Raw genomic sequence first — 9,240 nt, 5'->3', positions numbered from 1 at the left:
GCTCAATGCTAGAGAATAGAGAGACCAGAAATAAACCACACACCTATGGTCAATTAATCCATGACAAAGGAAGGAAGAATATACAATTTAAAAAAATACAGTGTAATTAGTAAATGGTGTGGGGAAAACTGGGTATCTACAGGTTAAACAATGAGATAAGAATATTTCCTCATGCTACATACAAAACTAACCTCAAAAAAAGAAAAAAAAAATAAATGTAAGAACTGAAACCGTGAAACTTTTGAAGAAAGCATAGGCAGAAAACTTCTTGACATATATCATAACAATATTTTTTGGAACTCTGTCCTAAGCCAAATGAAATTAAAGCAAAAATACCCACCCGCCCACAGAGGCCGCGCTTCTCCCGCACCGTTTCCTGCGTCGGGGCTCGGCTCTGTCGCCCCCCGGGCGCCGGCAGCAATGGAGAGGACCCGCGCGGAGGTGGACACGACACTGCAGACCGCTAAGCTGGACGCGGCCGAGCTGCTGCCCGCCGCGCACTGCCTGCGCTTCGGGCCCGGGGCCGCCGGCGACGTATGCCTGCTGGAGCTGGAGCCCGCGCTGTGTGGGCGGCTGCAGGCAGGGCACAGTCTAGAGATTCGTGGTGATAAGGATGAGCAAGCCGTTCTATGCAGTGAAGACAAAACATACGATTTGAAAGTAGCAGACACTTCCAATGTGTTGCTTTTTATTCCCGGTTGTAAAATTCCAGAGCAGCTGAAGATGGAAGAAACACACAGTAACATTATTCAAACTGAGATCTTTGGTTTTTCTAACAAGTACTGGGAATTAAGAAGATGTAGACCTAAACTAAAGAAGTTAAAGAAACTTTTGATGGAAAATACCTATGAAGGGCCTGGAAGTGAAAAGGAAAAGGATTCCAGTCACTTAAAATATACGACTGAAGATTTGCTTGATCAAATTCAGGCAAGTGAGGAAGAAATAATGACCCAGTTACAAGTTCTCAATGCCTGTGAGATTGGAGGTTATTGGAGGATCCTCGAATTTGATTATGAGATGAAACTTCTGAATCATATAACTCAGCTTGTGGATTCTGAATCTTGGTCTTTTAGCAAAGTTCCTTTGAATACGTGCCTTCAGGAACTTGGACCATTGGAACCAGAGGAAATGATTGAACACTGTCTTAGATGTTATGGAAAGAAATACACAGAAGAAGATAAGATATGCAGAGCCACAGCACAGATGCTACTTCAGAACGCAGTGAAATTCAACCTCGCTGAGTTTCAGGAGGTATGGCAACAGAGTGTTCCCGAAGGAATGACAACGAGGCTTGATCAGCTTCAGGGTTTGGCCTTGGTAGATAGACAGTCAAGACCAGAAATCATATTTCTGCTGAAAGTGGAAAACTTGCCTGAGGGGGATCAGGAACGGTTCAGTAGTCTGTTCTCTCTGAGAGAGAAGTGGACGGAAGAAGATATTGCTCCATATATTCAAGATTTGTGCGGAGAGAAGCAAACCGTTGGTGCACTGCTCACAAAATATGCTCGATCTTCAATGCAAAATGGTGTCAAAGTTTATAACTCAAGAAGACCCATTTCTTAAAAAGAACAACAGTTTTTTCTTTGGGACTAAAGTTGCTGGATATAAGAAAGTGTTTTTTTTTATGTATTTGTATTGCAGACTTTGAAAAACTGAATGCTGTGAGGCCTTTTCTCCTCATCTTCATTTTAAAACTATTGCTCTTTTTTCTTAAAGGTGATAGGATATTTTATGTCTTTCAGGATATGTTTGTTTCATGTACACAGTGTGAACAAGGACAAAAGTGCTATTTTCTATATTTAGTATATCTTGGTAGTCTATATGAGTTCATTTATAGAGTAACAGGTTTGGTTTTCTATATTGAAAATTGCATTATTTAATTAGGATTTGACATTCTAGTCATTAATAAATTTGAAAGTTTTCAGAGGAAAAAAAAAAGAAATTAAAGCAAAAATAAACAAATGGGGCCTAAGCAATCTTAAAAGCTATTATACAGCAAAGGAAAGGGTTGACAAAAATCAAAAGAAAACCTAATGAATAAGAGAAAATATTTGAAAATGATATGACCTACAAGGCATTTATATGTTTTGGTTATTAATTACCCAAATATCCAAATTTATAAACAAAAATTTGTCCAAATTATAAATATCCAAAATTTTGGATTCATATCCAAAGTATATAAACTCCCAATAAGTCTATATTTTTTAAAAATATATAATCCAATCAAAAATAGGCAGAAGACTTGAATAGAAATTTTTTAAAATAATACATACAGATGCCTAATAGGCACATGAAAAGATATTAACCACCTTTATTTAACAGGGAAATGCAAATCAAAACAACAAATGAGGTGTCACCTCACACCTGTCAGAATGCCTTGCCTATCATCAAAATGTCTACAAATAGCAGTAGGAAATGTTGGGCAAAATGTAGAGAAAAGTGAACCTTGGTACACTCTTTTTGGGAATGTAAACTGATGTAGCCAGTATGGAAAACAGTACAGAGTCTTTTCAAAATACTAAAAATAGAACTACCATATGATCCTACAATTCCAACTCAATGGACATGAATCTGAGCAAACTCTGGGAGATACTGAAGGACAAGGGAGCCTTGAATGCTGCAGTTCATGGGGTTGCTCAGAGTCAGACACAACATTGCAACTGAATAACAACAACAATGATCTTGCAACTCCATTCTTAGGTATATATCATGATAAAACCCACTATTTTGAAAAGATACATGCACCTCAATGCTCATAGAAGCAGTATTTACAATAGTGATAATATGGAAGCAATCCAAGTGTCCATCAACAGATAGATGGATGTAGAAGTTGTGGTATAGATACAATATTCCATGAGCATATATGTCATGGTATATTACTCAAAAAATTCAAATGGATGTATATGAATAAAGAAAATACTCACAGATATTTTGAAAAATGACTAGTGTTTACTAAAGTGGAGAGAGAAGAAGGGAGGGGCAAATAAGGGTATGGAATTAAGAGATTAAAAACTGCTAACACAGGGAACTATTAGTATTATCTTCTAATAACTCGTAATGGAGTGTACTCTACAAAAATACTGAATCATTAGTCTATACACCTGAAAGTAACATAATATTATATGTAATATTATAAATCAACTATAATTCAATTAAAATATATCAAACTAGATGTTTTACCTCTAAGATGGGGAACAAAGCAAGGCTATTTCTTTTCATCACCTGTCCAACATTGTACTAGAAGTCTTTTCTAATAAAATTAGAGAAGCAGAGAAAAATACAGATACTTTGGAAAAAAGAAATATAACCATCGTTGTGACATAGCTATGTAGAAAATTCCTAAGAATAATAATATAAAAATAACATTCTTGAGCTTATGAACTACTGTAGTAGGTTCTGCTTTATTGACTATGCCAAAGCCTTTAACTGTGTGGATAACAATAAACTGTGTAAAATTCTGAAAGAGATGGGAATACCAGACCACCTGACCTGCCTCTTGAGAAACCTATAGGCAGGTCAGGAAGCAACAGTTAGAACTGGACATAGAACAACAGACTGTTTCCAAATAGGAAAAGGAGTACGTCAAGGCTGTATATTGTCACCCTGCTTATTGAACTTATATGCAGAGTACATCATAAGAAACACTGGGCTGGAAGAAACACAAGCTGGAATCAAGATTGCCGGGAGAAATATCAATAACCTCAGATATGCAGATGACACCACCCTTATGGCAGAAAGTGAAGAGGAGCTTAAAAGCCTCTTGATGAAAGTGAAAGAGGAGAGTGAAAATGTTGGCTTAAAGCTCAACATTCAGAAAATGAAGATCATGGCATTTGGTCCCATCACTTCATGGGAAATAGATGGGGAAACAGTGGAAACAGTGTCAGACTTTATTTTGGGGGGCTCCAAAATCACTGCAGATGGTGACTGAAGCCATGAAATTAAAAGACGGTTAATCCTTGGAAGAAAAGTTATGACCAACCTAGATAGCATATTGAAAAGCAGAGACATTACTTTACCGAGTAGGGTCCATCTAGTCAAGGCTATGGTTTTTCCTGTGGTCATGTATGGATGTGAGAGTTGGACTGTGAAGAAGGCTGAGCACCGAAGAATTGATGCATTTGAACTGTGGTGTTGGAGAAGACTCCTGAGAGTCCCTTGGACTGCAAGGAGATCCAACCAGTCCATTCTGAAGGAGATCAACCCTGGGATTTCTTTGGAGGGAATGATGCTAAAGCTGAAGCTCCACTACTTTGGCCACCTCATGCGAAGAGTTGACTCATTGGAAAAGACTCTGATGGTGGGAGGGATTGGGGGCAGGAGGAGAAGGGGACGACCGAGGATGAGATGGCTTGATGGCATCACTGACTCAATGGACATGAGTTTGGGTGAACTCAGGGAGATGGTGATGGACAGGGAGGCATGGCGTGCTGCAATTCATGGGGTCGCAAAGAGTCGGACACAACTGAGCGACTGAACTGAACTGAGAATACAAGGTTAAGATACAAAAAAGAAAAGAAAAACAATTGATTTCTTATATACCATCAAAGAATGATTGGAATTAGAAATTAAAACGCAACACCTTAACATTAATACAAAAAAATTTAGTCATAAATCTATCAAAATATGTGCAAGATCCATATGAGGAAAATTACCAAACTCTGATGAAAGAAATTAAAGAAAGTGTAAATACATGTAGATATCCTACATATTCATGGAAAAGAAGACTCAATATGTTATGGTGTCAGTTCTTCCCAACTTGATCTATAGATTCACAATGGCAATCAAAATTATAGCAAGTTACTTTGTGAATATAATTTTTAAAGGATTCTAATATTTACATGGAAATTCAAAAGTAGATTAGCCAATGAAATATTCAAGAAAAATTTAGAAGTCATAAAACTGACCCTTCTTGACAAGATTAAGATATTAAAAATGCAGTGTTGTTGAAAGAATAGACAAATTGATCAATGAAGTAGAGTAGAAAACATAGAAATACACACACTTAACTACAGTCAACTGATGTTTGATAAAAGAGCAAAGGCAATGCAATGGGAAAAGAATAATCTTTAAACAATAAGGCTGGAACAACTGGGCATTCATATGTAAAAAAAAATGATATTGACCTTACACTTTTCACAAAGATTAACTCAAAGTGGATCTCATACCTAAGTTAATTGCAAAACTCAAGCTTCAGAAATATAACATAGGTGAACATCTAGATGACCTTGGGTTTGACAAAGGTTTTTTTGACACAACATTAAAGGCAAGATCCATGAAAGAAAAATATATAAGCTTGGTTTCTTTAAAATTATAAAATTTTGCTGTGCCAATTACACTGTTAAAATAATGAGAAGACAATGCACACACTGGGAAAAATATTGTCAATATTGCACATCTATTAAAATAGCCAAAATTCAACATACTGCCAACACAAAATGCTGTTGAGAACGTGAAACAACTGGCACACTCCTTTATTACTGGTGGGAATACAAAATAGTACAACCACTTCGGAAGGCAGTTTAGCAGTTTCTTACTAAATAAACATACTTTTACAATGCAATTCAACAATTAAACTTCCTGGTATTTACCCAAATGACTTTAAAACTTTTGAACTCACAAAAACCTAAATACAAATGTGCGCAGCAGCTTTATTAATAATTGCCCAAATGTGGTTGCATCTGTAGGTGGGCATTCCTCCTGCTTCACTGAGTTCTGGGAGAGCAGACACACCCTGTATAAGTTACCTCTGAGTGGATGTGGCCCCTGGAGAGGGCCCTCCCCCTGCCTGTATGCTCACCAGGGCCTGGAGGTGGCCAGGCATGGCCAGCTCTCTGTCACTTCCCAGCCATTTACATGGGGCCTGTGCTTTTCCTGAGGTGTCCCTAGTAGCTCAGACCATAAAGAATCTGCCCTTAATGCAGGAGACCCCTGTTTGATCCCTGGGTCAGGATGATCCCTTGGAGAAAGGGATGGCTACCCACTCCAGTATTCCTGCTTAGAGAATTCCATGGAAACAGGAGCCTGGCAGGCAATAGTCAATCAGGTTGCAAAGAATCTGATACAACTGAGTGACTAACACTTTCATTTTCATTTTCTGTGCTTTTGCTAAGGTTTTTCTCCTTCTGGAATTGAGAAGTCTGTCTGAGCTGGAGAGGGCTTGAAGCCACCCTTTTAAAATAAGAAATGTAAGGTCCGGGGGAGAAAAGGCCACTTATTGCAGGAGGCTGTTAAGAGATGGGTGGTCAGTCAATGTGTGCTGGGCATGTTGCAGAGGTCAGGAGGGCCTTAGACCAGGACTAGGAAGGCAAGGAAGAGGCCAGCAGCAGGGATGATCCTGGTGGCTCCTCTCACAGGGTGTGGGCAATGGAATGAACCATATTGTGACATTCAGGCAGGGGCCTGTGGCTTCTTCAGCCAGTTCCAGCAGCTCCTCTTTTGCAAGCACTGGGCTTTGCTGTGGCAACTTCTTCCATGGCAGGGCCTAGCCCATGCTGAATACTTCAGCTGCAACTGGGAAGCTCAGACCAATGCTGGAACCAGCTGAAGTATGTGATTTAGGATCAGATGGGACAGACAAGTACTTAGAATAGACATCAGGGGATTATGCCTAAACCGTGACAAGTCTCCTTCTTAAAAGTTCAGGCCATCCTGCTGGACTCCATCTTCCCACCTCCCTGACAGCTAGATGTGGGTTTGCCGGTAAATATTGGCCAATGGGAATTGAATGAAAGGATGTGAGTCACTTAGGCAGTGCCCTGAAAAGCATGGATTTGTCTTGCCCTTTTCTATTTTCTGCTGTCTGGTGACTGTGGGAACAGCTATCTTGAACAAAAAAATAGAAGTATTATGAGAATTGGGGGATTCCCTTCCAGGTTGATGGAAAAGACAATGGCACCCCACTCCAGTACTCTTGCCTGGAAAATCCCATGGACGGAGGAGCCTGGTAGGCTGCAGTCCATGGGGTCGCTAAGAGTCAGACACGACTGAGTGACTTCACTTTCACTTTTCACTTTCATGCATTGGAGAAGGAAATGGCAACCCACTCCAGTGCCTGGAGAATCCCAGGGATGGGGGAGCTTGGTGGGCTGCCGTCTATAGGGTCACACAGAGTTGGACACGACTGAAGTGACTTAGCAGCAACAGCAGCAGCTTCCAAGCTGACAGCCACTTTCAACCATCTTAGCAGAAGTCAGGGATAGAGATGGATTACCCAGAAAATATCTGGGGAGAAACCTCTTGTCTAATGAAGTCAATTCCCATGACACACACAAGAGACTCCCAAGGTTGAAGATTTCACACCAATAGAACTACTGCCAGCTTGGACAGTGAGAGACAGAGAAGGGGCAAAACAAAAGAGGGCTGTTGAACTCCCAAAATTCTAGGGGCAGGAAACAGGCTGATTAAAGAACACAGATATAAACAGGGACTTAGTTTGGTTCAGTTCAGTTGCTCAGTTGTGTCCGACTCTTTAAGACCCCATGGTCTGCAGAATGCCAGGCTTCACTGTCCATCACCAACTCCCAGAGCTTGCTCAAACTCATGTCCATTGAGTCAGTGATGCCATCTAACCATCTCATCTTCTGTTGTCCCCTTCTCCTGTCTTCAATCCTTCCCAGCATCAAGGACCTTGCCAATGAGTCAGTTCTTCACATCAGGTTGCCAAAGTATTGGAGTTTCAGCTTCAGCATCAGTCCTTCCAATAAATATTCAGGACTGATTTCCCTTAGGATTGAGTGGTTTGATCTCCTTGCAATCCAAGGGACTCTCAAGAATCTTCTCCAACACCGCAGTTCAAAAGCATCAATTCTTCAGCTCTCCACTTTCTTTATAGTCCAACTCTCACATCCAAACATGACTACTGGCACTATCCTTCAGGGAAAAGAACAGATGGCTCCTGAGGAGGCAGCTCAAACCCAGATGACGTGCTCAGGCCCTTAAACCTATCAGTGCTTGTGATGCTAAATTCTGTAACTGGTTGAAACCAGTGATATCTTTTCCTTATATGGTCTCCCATTGTGAAGGGCAGTGTCCTGTGTCTTATTACTGGTGTCTTATGCATCTCCCACTGATTCTGAGAAGCAAGCAAGTTATAAAACTTTACAGGAAGAAAAAAACAAAAACCTCCTATAAAAAAGATAGGAGTTTTGTCCCAGGATGAATCATACCCAGAACTCACTCATACTGATTTTAGACAATGAGATTGGAGACTTTGGAGCTAATGAAATTTAGATGATATTTCAATGGGTAGGCACTTTTGGTGATGTTAGGATGAGATGAATGCATTCTGTACATGAAATGACTGTGGATCCTGAGGCTACAGACTCCAGCCTGAGGTAGTAACATACCTTCACTTTATGTACATATCTTGGTCTCCCAAAACTGTGAACATTACCTTATATGGCAAAAGAATTTTGTAGCTGGAAAATTATTAATATTACAGTGGTTGACTCATAATCTAAATGGATCTTGGATCATTCTGTTCTTAGCAGAAAATAAAGATATGACAATATGAGACTAAAATAATAGAAGTATCCCAGAAGACAATTCAATCTCACTTCTAGCATCTCAGGTTTTAATCAACTTGGGCTTCTATGTCCCAATCTAGAGTAAACCAGTCAAAAATACTAGAAACTCTCATATTCATGATGGGATAGAATTCTTTTAGGTCTAATACATCTAATAGGAGTATTAATACCCCCCCAAAGAAATAAATAAAAAGGACTTATTGTAGAATCCCAAGGAAGGCATATGATTGGAGCATTCAAAAGTTATAAGAAAAAATTTAATTATTAGTAAAACTTTAATCGATAAAGGACAGAAATGTTATGGACATAACAGAAGCAGAAGATTTTAAGAAGAGGTGGCAAGAATACAAAGAACTGTACAAAAAGGATCTTCATGACCAAGATAATCACGATGGTGCGATCACTCACCTAGAGCTAGACATCCTGAAATGTGAAGTAAGTGGGCCTTAGAAAGCATCACTATGGACAAAGCTAGTGAAGGTGATGGAATTACAGTTGAGCTATTTCAAATCCTGAAAGATGATGCTGTGCAAGTGCTGCACTCAATATGCCAGCAAATTTGGAAAAGTCAGCAGTGGCCACAGGACTGTAAAAGGTCAGTTTTCATTCCAATCCCACAGAAAAGCAATGCCAAAGAATTCTCAAACTACCGAACAGTTGCACTCATCTCACATGCTAGTAAAGTAATGCTCAAAATTCTCCAAGCCAGGCT

The 9,240-nt window shown here is 39.7% G+C and overlaps 1 pseudogene; it reads left to right on the top strand.

Annotated features, from left to right (window-relative positions):
- The first annotated feature begins 402 nt into the window (after positions 1 to 402).
- Positions 403 to 1,660, top strand: LOC102181581 (annotated as a pseudogene).
- Positions 1,661 to 9,240: the final 7,580 nt, after the last annotated feature.

This window comes from Capra hircus, unplaced genomic scaffold, assembly GCF_001704415.2.
Source record: "Capra hircus breed San Clemente unplaced genomic scaffold, ASM170441v1, whole genome shotgun sequence".
NCBI classification, from domain to species: Eukaryota; Metazoa; Chordata; class Mammalia; order Artiodactyla; family Bovidae; genus Capra; species Capra hircus.
The sequence above is the reverse complement of the archived record's forward strand: the minus strand, read 5'-3'. Positions and strand labels throughout refer to the sequence as shown.